The following is a 16,754-nucleotide window of genomic DNA, read 5'->3' as shown; positions in this document are numbered from 1 at the left end:
TAAGGCATAAAATTGGCAAAAAGGGTAGGATTTAAAAAAAAAATAACGACTGTTTTGCCAAGTAAGTAACATAACGTCTTCCCCATTCCCCAAGCCATTGTGCAGGTTCCTAACTAAATCCTGTTGATGTGTGACTGGAGCTGTTTTGAATTGCTTTTTGCATTTGTATACTTTTTCAAATATTTATGCTTTGAAGTAATTCTAGTATTAGCCCCCTCCTCCCACCACTAATTTTACGAAGATTTCTCTTGAAAGAAATGTTTCTAAATAGCTTACAGCCAGTTTCCACTGTTTTTTGGGTTGGGGCAGGAGATAAAAGAGAGAAGAATTTTATTAATTCTAAATGTCACAGAGATGTATGTCGCCACTTCTCGTAAACTACTTTGCTTATTAAGCCTGTTTGTTTATTTTAACTGAGATAGGTTCTGTGCTTTAAAACTCAAGTGCTATAATCCCGAAAATACTTTCCAAGAAATTACTGTAACTAGTGGCTTATGCAAATGCACAATATGTTTCTTGCCATTTCAGAATGTTGGCTCTGTTGCATGTTTTCCTGCTAAACGATCATGCAGCCTCTCACCCCTGTCTGACATCAGTAGTAGGAAAAATGCCAGAATCTATTATTAAGAACGTGTCAACAGGGAACTTAGAAAATAATAATAGGATTGGGCAGAGTCAAGGCGGATTTATGAAAGGGAAATCATATTTGACAAATCTGTTAGATTTTTGAGGTTGTAACTAGCAGAATAGATAATGGATGTGATTAATTTGGATTTTTGGAAGGCATTCAATAAGGTGCCACACAAGAGGTTATTAAACAAAATTAGGGCTCATGGGATTGGTGGTTAATGGACAGAAAACAGTAGGAATAAACGGGTCATTTTTGGGTTCGCAGACTGTAACTAGTGGGGTACCACAAGGAACAGTGTTTGGACCTCAGCTATTCACAACCTATATCAATGATTTGGATGAGGGGAACCAAATGTAATATGTACAAGTTTGCTGATGATACAAAGCTAGTTGGGAATGTTAAGTTGTGAGGAGGATGCAAAGAGGCTTCAAGGGGATATAGACAGGCTAAGTGAGTGGGCAAGAACATGGCAAATGGAATATAATGTGGAGAAATGTGAAGTTAGCCATTTTGGTAGGAAAAATAGAAAAGCAGAGTATTTTTTAAATGGCGAGAGATTGGAAACTATTGGTGTTCAGAGGGACCTGGGTATCCTTGTAAACGAATCACTGAAGGTTAACATGCAAGTACAGCAAGCAATTAAGAAAGCAAATAGTATGTTGGCCTTTATTACAAGAGGATTTGAGTATAAGAGTAAAGACATCTCATTGAAATTATGTCATCACCATAATAGGCAGTCCCTCGGAATCGAGAAAGACTTGCTTCCACTCCTAAAGTGAGTCCTTTGGTGGCTGAACAGTCCAATACGAGAGCCACAGACAGACATTCGTCGGGGGAAGGGGGGTGTGGGACTGATTTGCCGCACGCTCCTTTTGCTGCCTGTGCCTGACCTCTTCACGCTCGCGGCATTGAGATTCGAAGAGCTCAACGCCCTCCCGGATGCACTTTCTCCACCTAGGGCGGTCTTTGGTCAGGGACTCTCCGGTGTCAGTGGTGATCTTGCACTTTACCAGGGAGGCTTTGAGGGCGTCCATGTAATGTTTCCGCTTCCCACCTTTGGCTTGTTTGCAGTGAAGGAGCTCCGCATAGAGTAATTGCTTAGGGAGTCTCTTGTCTGGCATGCGAACTATGTGGCCTGGCATGCGAAGCTGATCGAGTGTGGTCAGTGCTTCAATGCTGAGGATGTTAGCCTGGCCGAGGACAGTGATGTTGGTGTGCCTGTCCTCCCAGGGGATTTGCAGGATCTTGTGGAGGCATCGTTGGTGATATATCTCTAGCGACTTGAGGTGTCTTCTGTACATCGTCCGTGTCTCTGATCCATACAGGAGGGCAGGTATTTGTGGACTACTTCCCATACCTCGGGAGCTTTTTATCAACGAAGGCAGATGTTGATGCGGAGATTCAACATCGCCTCCAGTGCGCCAGTGCAGCCTTTGGCCGCCTGAGGAAAAGAGTGTTCGAAGACCAGGCCCTCAAATCTACCACCAAGCTCATGGTCTACAGGGCTGAAATTATGTAGGACCCTGGTGAGACCACGCATGAAGTATTGTGTAACGTTTTTGTTTCCTTACCCAAGGAAGCATATACTTGCCATAGAGGCAGTGCAACGAAGGTTCACCAGACTGATTCCTGGGGTGCAGGAATTGTCCTATGAGGAGAGGTTGAGCAGACTAGGCCTATATTCTCTAGAGTTGAGCAGAATGAGAGGTGATTTCATTGAAACGTACAAAATTCTAACGGGGGTTGACAGGGTAGATGCAGGGAGGGGGTTTCCCCTGGCTGGGGAGTCCAGAACCAGGGGTCACATTCTCAGAATAAAGGGAGGGCCATTTAGCACTGAGACTAGAAATTTCTTCACTCAAATGGTGGTGAATCTTTGGAATTCTCTGTCCCAGAGGGCTGTGGAGGTTCAGTCATTGAGTATATTCAAGACAGGGACCAATAGGATATTAAGGGATATGGGGATAGTGCAAGAAAATTGAGTTGGGGTAGAAGATCAGTCATGATATTGAATGGTGGAGCAGGCTCTAGGAGCCAAATGGCCTACTCCTGCTCCAATTTCTTATGTTCTTGTGTCTCTCCACTACTTCTTTCCCCAATCCCTAACCCCTAGCTTAGTTCAGTTATGGAAAATCCAAACTTCACTGATTTGAATAAAATTCAATTTGTTTGTGTCATAGATCCAAATGCCTAAGTAATTAACAGGAGGATTATAGACTTTATTTTATTTTGTTTTTTCCCAGCATATACAAATTGAGTGGATTTGTGAACCCTGAGAGGTTTGTTTTGGGTGATTGTGAACATATTCTAAAATGTGCTCTGCAGGGAATCCTCTGGATTTCATTGATCATTTTCACATTGTTAGTGGGGCATAGTGAAGCCTGAGGGCTTTGTTTTCAATACATCATCCCATCATCATAGGCAGTCCCTCGGAATCGAGGAAGTCTTGCTTCCACTCTTAAAATGAGTCCTTAGGTGGCTGAACAGTCCAATATGAGAGTCACAGTCGCTGCCATAGGTGGGACAGATAGTTGAGGGAAGGGCTGGGTGGGACTGGTTTGCCGCACGCTCTTTCCGCTGCCTGCGCTTGATTTCTGCATGCTCTCGGCATTGAGACTTGAGGTGCTCAGCGCCCTCTCGGATGCACTTCCTCCACTTAGGGCGCTCTTTGGCCAGGGACTCTCAAGTGTCGGTGGGAATGTTGCACTTTATCAGGGAGACTTTGAGGGTGTCCTTGTAATGTTTCCTCTGCTCACATTTGGCTCGTTTGCCTACTGTACATGGTCCATGTCTCTGAGCCATACAGGAGGGCGGGCATTACTACAGCCCTGTAGACCATGAGCTTGGTGGTAGATTTGAGGGCCTCGTCTTTGAACACTCTTCCTCAGGCGGCCGAAGGCTACACTGGTGCACTGGAGGCGGTGTTGAATCTCGTCATCAATGTCTGCTCTTGTTGATAAGAAGCTCCCGAGGTATGGGAAATAGCAGTAGAATGAAAAGCAGGAGAAAATCAAGATAGGTGAGAAATGGGAGGGGAGAGAATGAAAGTTTCACACTCCACTGTAATCGCTTTTTTGGAAATTTATCATCTTGATACCAGAATGTAAATCTTAGTGAATATTTGAAAAATAAAGAACTTACATTTATATAGCACCTTTCACGACCTCAGGATGTCCCAAAATGCTTTACAGCCAATCAAGTACTTTTGAAGTGCAGTCACTGTTCTAATGTACGAAACTTGGAAGCCAATTTGGACATAGCAAGCTCCCACAAACCACAACGTGATAATGACCAGATAGTTTGCAAGCTATTTGTTCAAGAACAGAAACGTTGCCAGTTTAAAAAGACTGAAATTTTAAAAGTAAAATAAAAGTTGCAATTAATTGTCTGGAAATATAAAGTGTAAAAGGTAAGGACGAAGAGCAGAAAGCTGGAAATTCACAATAAAAATATAAAGTGCTGGAAACACACAGGCAGGTCAGTGAGCTTCTGTGGAGTGAGTAGATCAGTTGATGTTTTAGGCAGGGCCTTTCAGGACATGCTGGTTTTATTTATTATATATACATAGATACACACACACACATATATATTTCCCACGTGTTGTTTAGCAGGGAGTGAACCTTTGGCTTTGTGGCAGCATTCTCACCACCAGTTAACATTATAACTGTCATGATCATATCAGAACAGAAGAAATAGTAGCAGAAGCAGGCCACCTGGCCCCTCGAGCCTGCTCCGCCATTCAATAAGATCACGGCTGATCTGATCATGGACTCGGCTCCACTTCCCTGCCTGCTCCCCTTAAACCTTTAATCTCTTTTTCGCTCAAAAATTTGCCTATCTCTGCCTTAAATATATTCAATGACCACTCTCTGGGACAGAGAATTCCAGAGATTTACAATCCTCTGAGAGAAGAAATTTCTCCTCATCTCAGTTTTAAATGGGCGGCCCCTTATTCTGAGACTATGTCCCCTCGTTTTAGTTTCCCGTATGTGAAAATATCCTCTCTGCATCTACCTTGTCGAGTCCCCTCATTGGGATCAATTTTCCCCAGTGATTTGCGCTGTTTTTTTTGGAGCAGGCTGCTCTTTTTGACCAAAGTTGAAAAACTACAGTTTCCCCAATCAATTTGCACGAGTGTAACTCAGTTACGATTTTTTTAGGTCAGTTTTTTTTTCAGTCAAATGGGGTGTAACCTGCCACCCGCGCCAATTCTGGTCATTGGCCAGCTGAGAGTAACTCCAGTTCTGCTTAGGCCAGCGTATGTGGCCTCTCCAGAAAAACCTTAGAGAGTTAAATAAATTGGTGCAAATAAGGAAATCGGCGCAGTAAGAATTGAAAAACACATAGCAACAATTTACCTCCAACCCTGTCCGAAGGCTGTCCGTTCCCATTCTAGGACTCCATTTTCCCGGTCCAATTGTATTCTCGGTCCCTGGTTCGACAGAGAGGGAGACAACCACGGCAGCCCGATCTTTTTGGCACAGATCAAGGCTCCACCCCCCAAAACTAAAGGACAGGTTAGGCCACACCAAAATGAAGAAATCCACGGGGAAACATAGAACATTTTTTTTGGCGTACTTGGGCCCCAAAAAATTGGGCGTAACCCTTCAAGTATGCCAAAAAAAAGCTTTGGGGAAAATTGAGCCCATTATCTTATAAGTTTCAATAAGATCACCTCTCATTCTTCTGAACTCCAATGTGTATAGGCTCAACCTATCCTCCTAAGTCACCCCCCTCTTCTCCGGAATCAACCAACTGAACCTTCTCTGAGCAGCCTCCAATACAAGTATATTCTTCCTTAAATACGGAGACCAAAACTGTACGCAGTACTCTAGGTGTGGCCTCACCAATACCCTGTACAGTTGTAGCAGGACTTCTCTGCTTTTATACTCTATCCCCCTTGCAATAAAGGCCAACATTCCATTTGCCTTCCTGATTACTTGCTGTACCTGCATACTAACCTTTTGTGTTTCAAGCACAAGGACCCCCAGGTCCCTCTGTACTGCAGCACTTTTGCAATTTTTCTTCATTTAAATTATAATTTGCTTTTCAATTTTTTTTTCTGCCAATGTGGATAACCTTACATTTTCCCACATTATACTCCATCTGACAAATTTTTGCCCACCCCATTTAGCCTGTCTATATCCCTTTGCAGATGTTTTGTGTTTTCCTCACAATTTGCTTTCCCACCCATCTTTGTATCATCAGCAAACTTGGCTACATTGCACTCGGTCCCTTCATCCAAGTCATTAATATAGATTGTAAATAGTTGAGGACCCTGCGATCCCTGTGGCACCCCACTAATTACTGTTTGCCGACCGGAAAATGACCCATTTATCCCGACTCTCTGTTTTCTGTTCGTTAGCCAATCCTCTATCCATGCTAATATATTACCCCCAACCCCGTGAACTTTTATCTTGTGCAGGAACCTTTTATGTGGCATCTTATCAAATGCCTTCTGGGTGCTGTAATCTGAGTTTAGCATTACCTGTTTACTTGTGGAGTGTTTGGTTATCGGACCTCTGTAAATAGTAAATGATGAGTGATTACTTTGCCCCATATCATAGAATCCTAGGATCTTGCAACATAGGAGGCCATTTGGCCTATCATGCCTGACTGGCTCTTTGAAAGCTATCCAATTCGTCCCATTTCCCCACTCTTTCCCCGCAGCCTTGCAGATTTTTCCTTTTGAAAGTTACAATTGAATCTGTTTCCTCCACTCTTTCAATCAGTGCATTCTAGATTATAACCACTCGCTGTCTTAAAAAAAATCTCCTCATTTCCCCTCTGGTTCTTGGCAATTATTTTAAATTGGTGTCCTCTGGTTACTGACCCACCTTCTCTTTATTTACTCTATCAAATCGTCTCAGAATTTTGTAAACCATTGTTTCATCTTCTGTTAGTCTTCTCTGCTGTATGGGGAACAATCTCAGTTTCTCTAGTCTCTCCACATAATTAAAATCCTTCATTCCTGGTATCATTCTGGTAAATCCCTGTACCCTCTCAAAGACTTTGGCATTCTTTCTAAAGTGTGGTGCTCAGAATGGGACATAATACTCTAGCTTAGGTCTAAAGCAGTGATAATATAAAGGTTTAGCGTAGCTTCCTTGCTTTTGTACTCTCTACCTCTATTTATTTATAAAGCCAAGGCTCCCATATGCTTCCACATGCTTCCACAGTGATACTACATGCCATACTTGTAACACTTGAAGAGCCTCTGTAGTTGAAGTGAATATTCTTGGTCATTTATCTGTAAAATACATCTCTCTGAACAGCTAGTATCAAGCCTAGTTAATTCTTTGTCTTTTACTCTCTGTTCCGTTATTGAGATTGAAAACAAGCTGCCGCTGACACTTGTGAATAACTTTTTTATTTTGGAATTTTGTACAATTGGATAGTCTCATGATAAATTTAAGTAACATGCTAACTAATGATGTATTGTTTTCATGTGAAATTTGTTTAATTACTAAGTGTTTCACTCACTGAATGTTAAGTTTCTATGGGCCCAAGTTTCCACATGATTTGCGCCTGATTTTTAGGAGCAACTGGTGGAGAACGGACTATCTTAGAAATCGCAATTCTCCACATTTTTTGTTTGCAGTTCTAGTCAGTTAGAACAGTTTCACTTTGGAACAGAATTTTTTTCTTCAAAAGGGGGCGTGTCCGGCCACTGACGCCTGATTTGAAAGTTTCCACAGTGAAAACGTACTCCAAACTAACTTAGAATGGAGCAAGTGAAGATTTTTGTAGAACTGAACCTTGTCTACACATTAAAAAATCAGGCGCAGGTTACAAATTAGGCATCCAGAACGAGGTGGGGGGGGGGGGGAAGGGAAGTCATTAAATTCTACAATAAATCTTTATTTATACTTATACAAATATTATACAAATAAATCCAACCTGAATAAACATTTATGAGCAAAGAAAAGATTAAATAAACCATCTTCCTACCTGTGTGAAAGTGCTTCAGTCAGCTCAGCGCTGTGGTGTCGTTCCCGCGAACGGGAGGGAGGGAGGGGCAGTCGGGCAGTAAGCAGGCATTTGTGCAGCCTTCCACTTGAGGTGGAAGCTTTACAGTCAGCTCAGCGGTGTGGCGTCGTTCCAGTGAACGGGAGGGAGGGAGGAGGCAGCCGTTCCCGACGGTGGGCGGGGGGGGGGGGGAAAGAGGCAGTGAGAAGGCTGCAGGAAGCCTCAGAAGTTGAGCAGCCGTTCCCGACGGCAGAGGGAGGGGGGGGGGGGGGAGGGGGGGGGAGAGGCCGTCGGGAAACGGCTGCCTCAACTTCTGAGGCTTCCTGCAGCCTTCTCACTGCTGCAAGAAGCCTCAGTGCTGATTATAGAAGGGCAATGTGCTTTTATTAAAAAATGTTCAAAAATTAAACAGCTACAAAGAACTACAAAAATGGCCGAGTGCCAATGTTTCCTTCACACTGCGCGTGCGCGAACGCTCCAACGCGCACGCGCAGTGTTGCCGGCACGAAAAAAACTAATTTAAATGGTACCCGCCCCCTCCCATTTACAAAATCGGCACGAGTGGTAGACCCCCCTGGGCGCCGCGCCAAGCAGACATGGAGTTGCAGGGCGCTTCAGAATCGCGCGTTTTTTTTCAGGCGCCGTTTTTGGCGCGAAAAACGGGCGCCCAGCTCGGAGAGGCACCCGTTTTGTAGCGTGTGGAAACTTGGGGCCCATGTGTCTTCCAAGTTTCCCCTCTGATGACAGTGCTGATTCATTCTCCGTGTGGATCTTTGGCTACTGGAGGCTTGCCAGTGGTTCACTCAACTAATCATTCTGAGACAGCCCGAGCAATGGTTGTCAATGATCTATTCTATCACAAGGGGCATGGCAGCTAATCTCACTGTGGGCCTCACCTGATGTTCGAATGCATGTACATCTGTCAGAAATCACTACATTGCAATTTGAAGGCAGAATCCTGGACAATTTTTCCCATCCCTAATGTGAGGCTGATGGTGCATCATCGCCCCTTTCCCCCCCCCCCCCCGATTGAGATGTGTTGAGCAAACATAGACGAGACATCAAAGTTAGGACCTTGATCTGTATGGCAAGAGGATAATTTAAAAAATCCTATAGTAGGGCCGATTAGAGACCATAAAGGTAATGTGTGTGGAGGTGGAAGATGTGGGTATGGTTCTTAATGAATACTTTGCATCTGCTTTCACAAAAGAGAGGAGCAATGCAGACATTACACTCGGAGGAGAAGTGAAATATTAGATGAAATAAACATAGTGAGAGGAATTATTAAGGGGTTTAGCAGCATTGAAAGTGGATAGATCCCCAGGTCTGGATGAAATGTATCCCAGGCTGGTAAGAGAAATAAAAGAGGAAATAGCAGAGGCACTGACCATCATTTTCCAATCCTCTCTGGCTGCACGTGTGGTGCCAGAGGACTGGAGGACTACTAATGTTGTACCTTTGTTTAAAAATGAAGAAAGGGATAGAGCAAGTAATTATAGGCCAGTCAGCCTAACCTTGGTGGTGGGAAAATTATTGGTAAAAATTCTGAGGGACAGGATAAATCTTCATTTAGAAAGACATGGATTAATCAAGGACAGTCAGTATGGATTTGTTACGGGAAGGTTGTGTCTGACTAACTTGATTGAATTTTTTCAGGAGTTAAGAAGGAGGGTCGATGAGGGTAGTGCGTTTGTTGTGCTGTATCTGGATTTTAGCAAGGCTTTTGATAAGGTCCCACATGGCAGACTGGTCACAAAAGTAAAATCCCATGGGATCCAAGGCAAAGTGGCAAGTTGGATTCAAAATTGGCTCAGAGGCAGGAAGCAAAGGGTAATAAAAACAGAAAATGCTGGAAATTTCACTGGGTCAGGCAGCATTTGTGGAGAGAAAGAGAGAGTTAACGAATTGCCGAATGTTCGAAAAAACACCCTAAAGCTAGACTCACCTTTTTCTAACTTCTGCCATTACCATTTCAAGTTGGTCCATCATCCCTTTTGTCTCTCTAATCTCTCCTGCCTTCCACCCTACCACAGACCTTCCCTTTTGTTCTTTCTTCCCCTCCCCCTTTCAGTGCTCCTTAAGAATCTGTTCTTTTCGAACATTCGGCAGTTCTGACGAAGAGTCATTGACTTGAAACGTTAACTCTATTTTTCTCTTCACAGATGCTGCCTGACTCGCTGAGATTTCCAGCATTTTCTGTTTTTATTTCAGGTTCCAGAATCTGCAGTATTTTGCTTTTGTATAATGATGGGTGCTTTGTGACTGGAAGGCTGTTTACAGTAGTGTTTTGTGGGGCTCCGTACTCGGTACCTTACTTTTTGTGGTCTTTATATATCACTGATTTAGACTTGAATGTAGGGGGTATGATTAAGAAGTTTGCAGATGATACTAAAATTGGCTGTGTGGTTGATAATGAAGAAGAAATCTGTAGATTGCAGGCAGATATAAATGAACTGGTCAGGTGGGCAGAACAGTGGCAAATGGAATTCAATCTGGAGAAGTGTGAGCTAATGCATTTGGCGAGGACTAATAAGGCAAGGGATTACACATTAAATAGTACGACACTGAGAAATGTAGAGGTACAAATGGACCTCGGAGTACATGTCCACCGATCCCTGAAGGTAGCAGGCCAGATAGATAAGGTGGTTTAAGAAGGCATAAGGAATACTTGCCTTTATTAGCCGAGGCATCGAAAACAAGAGCAGGGACGTTATGCTTCAACTGTATAAAACACTAGTTAGGCCACAGCTAGAGTATTGCGTGCAGTTCTGGTCACCACATTACAGGAAGGATGTGATTGCACTAGAGAGGGTGCAGAGGATGTAGCCTGGATTGGAGAATTTTAGCTAAGTGGAAAGACTGGATAGGCTGTGTTTCCATGGTTTCCATATTTACGAAAGGATATACTTGCTTTGGAGGCAGTTCAGAGAAGGTTCACTAGGTTGATTCCGGGGATGAGGGGGTTGACTTATGAGGAAAGGTTGAGTAGGTTGGGCCTCTACTCATTGGAATTCAGAAGAATGAGAGGTGATCTTATTGAAACGTGTAAGATTATGAGGGGGCTTGGCAAGGTGGATGCAGAGAGGATGTTTCCTCTGATGGGGGAGACTAGAACTAGAGGGCATGATCTTAGAATGAGGGGCTGCCCATTTAAAACAGAGATGAGGAGAAATTTCTTCTGAGGGTTGTTAATTTGTGGAATTCGCTGCCTCAGAGAGCTGTGGAAGTTGGGACATTGAATAAATTTCAGACAGAAATAGACAGTTTCTTAAACGATAAGGAGTTATGGGGAGCGGGTAGGGAAGTGGAGCTGAGTCCATGATCAGATCAGCCATGATTTTATTAAATGGCGGAGCAGGCTCGAGGGACTGTATGGCCTACATCTGCTCCTATTTCTTATGTTCTTACGTTTGTTTTCTTTGGAACAGAGGAGGCTGAGGGAGACCTTATTGAGGTGTATAAAATTATGAGGAGCCGAGATAGAGTGGATAGGAAGGATCTATTTCACTTAACTGAGGCATCAACACCCAGGGGGGCATAGATTTAAAGTAATTGGCAGGAGGTTTAGAGGGGATTTGACAGGGGGGGGGGTGCTAGAACTCGCTGCCTGAAAGCGTGGTAGAGGCAGAAACCCTCACCACATTTAAAAAGTACTTGGATGTGCACTTGAAGTGCTCTACCCTACAAGTCTACAGAATAAGAGTTGGAAAGTAGGATTAGGCTGGATAGCTATTTGTCGGCCGGCAGGGACACGATGGGCTGAACTGGCCTCCTTCCATGCTGTAAATTTCTATGATACTCAGTGCAGGTATCTACTGAACCATTGGGAAAACCTAAATGTTAAATTGAAGTGCAAGTAGCTACTCCAAGTAGGGTACAGATTTATCAAATGTGATGAGTTTTAAAATGAGCTGTACTGTGGGTAGGGCTAGTGTTTCTGGCTGTGATCATCCACTGTAATTTTGTATAGAGCTACTGAGGATGGTACTCTAGTTATTTCCCCACAAGGAAAAAATATTGGAATGAAAGTTGTTCTGGCAGCTGTTCTGAATGAAATTCTGCATCCGTATGTCACTACCCATACTTTATATTCCTCCTCCAGGTTACTGGTTGTTTCCCAATTCCTTTGCTCCACCATCAAAGACTAATCTATGCCCTTGCACTCTTGAATTTTCTGCCCAAACCACTTCTAGTTGCCTTTCCCACCTGCTCCCTGCCGCCCCCCCTGCCGCTGCCTCAGAAACTCATCCCTTCAACTATTTCCCTGCTGTCCATTCTCTTCCCCCCCCCACCCCACACCCCCATCACCACCTTGTTCTGTATGGTGTCCAAGTGTTGATGTTTCAAAGCTACGTTGATTAATGCCTTGAAATAGGTTGTCCTCTAATCCAGGGAGGGTAAAATCAAAAGGAAAAGAGATAAAATAGTTTCATAATGTAGCAGAAAAAAGTAGAACTCCTTCTCACGTCCACTACCTAAGTATTGTAACCGCGTAAGTGAAAAATGTGTTTGGCTTCCCCATGGAATTGCAGACATTGCACCTCATTGATATTAGCCAAGGAGAATTATGGAAATAAAGAGCAGCACAAAGATATTGTTACTAGGAAAGCATGCAAGCATGAAAATGTTCTGGTGCCAGTGCTGTGGGGAGTGGCCAAGTCCAATGTGTTCTTTGTATAGTGTGTAGGCATAATACAAGGATAAACTGGGCTTAGGTAATAAAGTTAACTTCACTGTGGGGTTTACTGTGCGGGGATAGACATTTATATTGTAAGCATTTTACATTGCTGGAAGTGTTTTTCCCACTCGCAGTAAAAAAAAAGTCAACATTTTGATGAGGTGGTAGTTAAAATGTACAATAGGGCAAGCGGGCACTCTGGCTGACGACCTGTTCCATTTTGTATATTCTTGTCATGAGATATCATGTGCGATCATGACATTATATTTTCTTTTCTCCCAAAAGATCACAGATGAGAAAGCTAATTCGGCCCACCTTAGCACATTCGTCTCAAAAGATCCTACAATACCCCATCCCATACCAGAACATCCAATTGTTAAATGATTGCAGGATTTATTTGTATATTCATTGTCCTACCCTGACATAACCATGATCTGGAATTCCAGAAGACTCTCTTGTGCAAACCTACATTCTCTTTGTCTTTGGGGTCAAGATGGCTGAAGAGAGGATGCCAAGCAGGTCAGAGTTGAAAGAACAGGGGGTGCATGCTGGCATAACGGGCTGCCAAGGTTGTAGAAATTGGGTCATAGAGGGCCAAGCCATTCAATTCAAGTACCTGTACAAGAATCCTGTAGATTTTGTTTGAATACAACATCAACTTGTATTTATATAGCTCCTTTGATGTAGTAAAACATCCTAAGGTGACTTTACAGGAGTATTACGAGACAAAAAGTTGACATCGAGCCACATAAGGAGAAATTAGGGTAAGTGACCAAAAGCTTGGTCAAAGAGGTAGGTTTTAGGAAGTGTCTCAAAGGAGGAAAGAGAGGCAGAGGTTTAGGCAGCGAATTCCAGAGCTTAAGGCCCAGGCAACAGAAGGCACGGCCACCAATGGTTGTGCGATTATAATCAGGGATGATCAAGAGGGCAGAATTAGAAGAGCGCAGATAACTCTGGGGGTGTGGGGAGCTATAGGAGATTAGAGATAGGGAGGGGCGAGGCCATGGAGCGATTTGAAAACAAAGGTGAGACTTTTTAAATCGAGATGTTGCTTAACCCGGGAGCCAATGTAGGTCAGCGAGCACTGGGGTGATGGGTGAGCGGGACTTTGTGCGAGTTAGGACATGGGTCACCTCAAGTTTACATAGGGTAGAATGTGGGAGGCCAGCCAGCAGTGCGTTGAAATAGTCAAGTCCAGAGATAGCAAAGGCATGGATGAAGGTTTCAGCAGTGGATGAGCTGAGGCAAGGGCGGAGACTGGTGATGTTGCGTCGGTGGAAATAAGCGATCTTCGTTATGATGCGGATGTGTGGTTGAAAGCTCATTTCAGGATCATAATATATGTTGATCAGCAGTTCTATTGGTATTTAAATTTTGTTCTGGTCAGATTTTAAAAATATATCTTGTCCTGATTAGCCTATCTGAAGCCATTGTAGAGATATGTATGAGCTAGTAAGACTCTCTGGAAGGTCAGCCGTGCACTGCTGGTTTGTCGCGTACCTTGAGGCAGGCCCAATTCATATTGTGAGTTTGGTGCAGTAGATAGCTTTATTATCTTCCAGTGATTACTGTAAATTTACAGTGTTAATTACTACATTTCACTTGCCCATTTACTAGTTAATATATTTGTTTGGCAGTTTATAGCCCAAGTCACAGTCTCGTGAAGTGTTCATTCTGCCACCTCAAGTTGAGGTAGATCACATGCACGCAGTGAAATACAGTGATGAGGGGTGGGGGGGAGGTTTCTCTTCGACTCCTGGATTGACTACCAATTACCGAGATATTGGGCAGGTTAAAGGAGCATTCTGGTTAGCAGAGAGTGAGGTCTTACTTGTTGAGTAATTTGAGATGCTGAACCTGAGAGAACTACCTAGAGTAAAACCCCAAAAAGGGTTTCAGTGGCATTGAGTAATGTAGCACAATATCGATGTTGCTGTAATCCCCAAAATGTACTTTTGTGCAATCATGATGCTGTTTTCCTTTTGAGAAACTGACACTGTCTTTTAGCAGGTAGGGTGGCAGGTCCTTGTCGTGTGTTGATATTTGCAAGACTTATCCCCCACAGGAAAGTTTGAAAAGCACTGCAGTAGTGAAAGGTTTGCATTTATGTAGTACAATCCAACCTCTGCCACCCAAAAAGTCTGAAAATGACCACTGCACCGTTTCCCAGAATGTGCACAGATGGGCTTCCAGCTGCTACATTAGTTTGTCTGTTTTTGATGTTACAGCTAATTGCATTACATCGTTGTAAAGTGCAGCTTTGTTACTGGCTATTAGAAACAGACTCATTGAGTTTTAATTACTTGATTTTGGCAGTAAACTGGGATTGACCTGGGGTTACTTAATGCACTGTGCTAAATGTAGTACAATATTTTATGAAATGGATGTACGATTGAAAAAGTGCTAGCTTGTGAGGGCTGAGGGATGGAGAAAAAGAACAATTTTATATGAACAGATTATGCAAATCAGAGTTTGGAAGTAATGATTCGAAGCGACTGTCATTGCATTCATGATCTCGAGTCACTCTTGAGATCCTTGATCTTTTTGAGACAGTGGAAATTAGTTGCAAGCAGTCTGAAGTGCTCAAAATGTAATCCTTTCTGCTAGGATTTTCAAACTTAATAAATTTAAGTATCTTTTGTTGCAACTTTTTTCATAAGCACAAAGTTAAAGAAATATCCTCTGTGACATAATTGTTCAAACCCACTCCATTAATCGAGAATCCAGGCTGGATCAGTGAGATCTCCTTCTTTTCTGACTTAGGAACTTTTTTTTATCTACAGTACTTGTAAAAACTATTCTGTATGGAAGCAAATAGGATTTGACATAATGGGGTGGGTGAGGGAAATCACAATTGGTTTATTGTGTATTACTGTAAACTGCAAATTTCATCATGGATGACATTCAGAGGAAGATGATGCAGTGTTGGCATTACTTTCTGATCATCAGCTGTACAGAAGTCAATATTGAATTTGTGACAAAATAAATAAGTTACCAATTAAAAGTAAAGGCTAGAAATCTGGACTATAAACAGAAAATGCTGGAAACACAACAGGTTAGTCAGCAGAGAAAAGACGGTTGATGTTTTGGGTGTGTAACCTTCATCAGAATTAAAGACCACCTCCTGCCTCAAACCCACCAGCTTCTTTATATCGTATCTCCATGAATCACTGCCACCCAGGAGAGGAGAAAGGGATTCAACTGCAGCTTTGACAATAGTGGGCAGGTGTTTTGTAGGTGTGCACATACTTTTCTCGCTTTTGATGATTAAACTTCCCCATGGTATAAGAAGGCTTGATTCACCAATAGCTTCCATATGCTCCAAGCCACTTTCCATTGCGACTTTTCAGTATAAACAGCTACTGGAAATATTGTATCATGATTCAGTCGCAAATCACCCAATAATTGCGTAGCGTGATTTCTGGCATTTCTAAATTACATTATATTTTATTGTAGTTGAAAAAACTTGATAATATCTGTGAATTTGCATGCTTTTGAATACAGATAAGGCACTATATGTGGCTGAAATGAGAGTGCATATATTAGTGTATTGTTATTTACATGTCAATCTCAAACAGATAGTTAAATCTCTTGTGTTTAGCTGCAAATTGTTTATATGGATTGACATTTGTTAGCATATTTTGCAGTGTGTATTTGATATATGAAATATGCATTTGATATATGCAGTTACTGAATCAGTGATATGAAAATATATCAAATACACACTAGACTTGGAATTTCTTCCATATGGATCCTATGTCTTGTGATTCACCCAAAATAACTGTGTAGATCCATTTAATGTAGCTTGTTCAATTAACTGGCCCGATGAGTTGCAGAATGCTTTAAAACTTACTGCTACAGAGTTAAATGAGACTGGACTTTCCATAAGAACATAAGAATTAGGAACAGGAGAAGGCCATCTAGCCCTCGAGCCTGCTCCGCCATTTAACAAGATCATGGCTGATCTGGCCGTGGACTCAGCTCCACTTACCCGCCTGCTCCACATAACCCTTAATTCCCTTATTGGTTAAAAATCTATCTATCTGTGACTTGAATACATTCAATGAGCTAGCCTCAACTGCTTCCTTGGGCAGAGAATTCCACAGATTCACAACCCTCTCGGAGAAGAAATTCCTTCTCAACTCGGTTTTAAATTGGCTCCCCCGTATTTTGAGGCTGTGCCCCCTAGTTCTAGCCTCCCCTACCAGTGGAAACAACCTCTCTGCCTCCATCTTGTCTATCCCTTTCATGATTTTAAATGTTTCTATAAGATCACCCCTCATCCTTCTGAACTCCAATGAGTAAAGACCGAGTCGACTCAATCTATCATCATAAGGTAACCTCCTCATCTCCGGAATCAGCCTCGTGAATCCTCTCTGTACCCCCTCCAAAGCTTAGTATATCCTTCCTTAAGTAAAGTGACCAAAACTGCACGCAGTACTCCAGGTGCGGCCTCACCAATACCCTATACAGTTG

The 16,754-nt window shown here is 42.8% G+C and overlaps 1 protein-coding gene across 8 annotated transcripts in view; it reads left to right on the top strand.

Annotated features, from left to right (window-relative positions):
• LOC139259737 (speckle-type POZ protein-like A) overlaps positions 1-16,754 on the top strand; it is a 270,126-nt gene that overhangs the window by 14,521 nt on the left and 238,851 nt on the right. The window lies entirely within an intron of this gene.

Source organism: Pristiophorus japonicus, chromosome 3 (assembly GCF_044704955.1).
Source record: "Pristiophorus japonicus isolate sPriJap1 chromosome 3, sPriJap1.hap1, whole genome shotgun sequence".
In the NCBI taxonomy this organism is placed as follows: domain Eukaryota; kingdom Metazoa; phylum Chordata; class Chondrichthyes; family Pristiophoridae; genus Pristiophorus; species Pristiophorus japonicus.
This window is presented reverse-complemented; position numbering and strand designations above follow the sequence as displayed.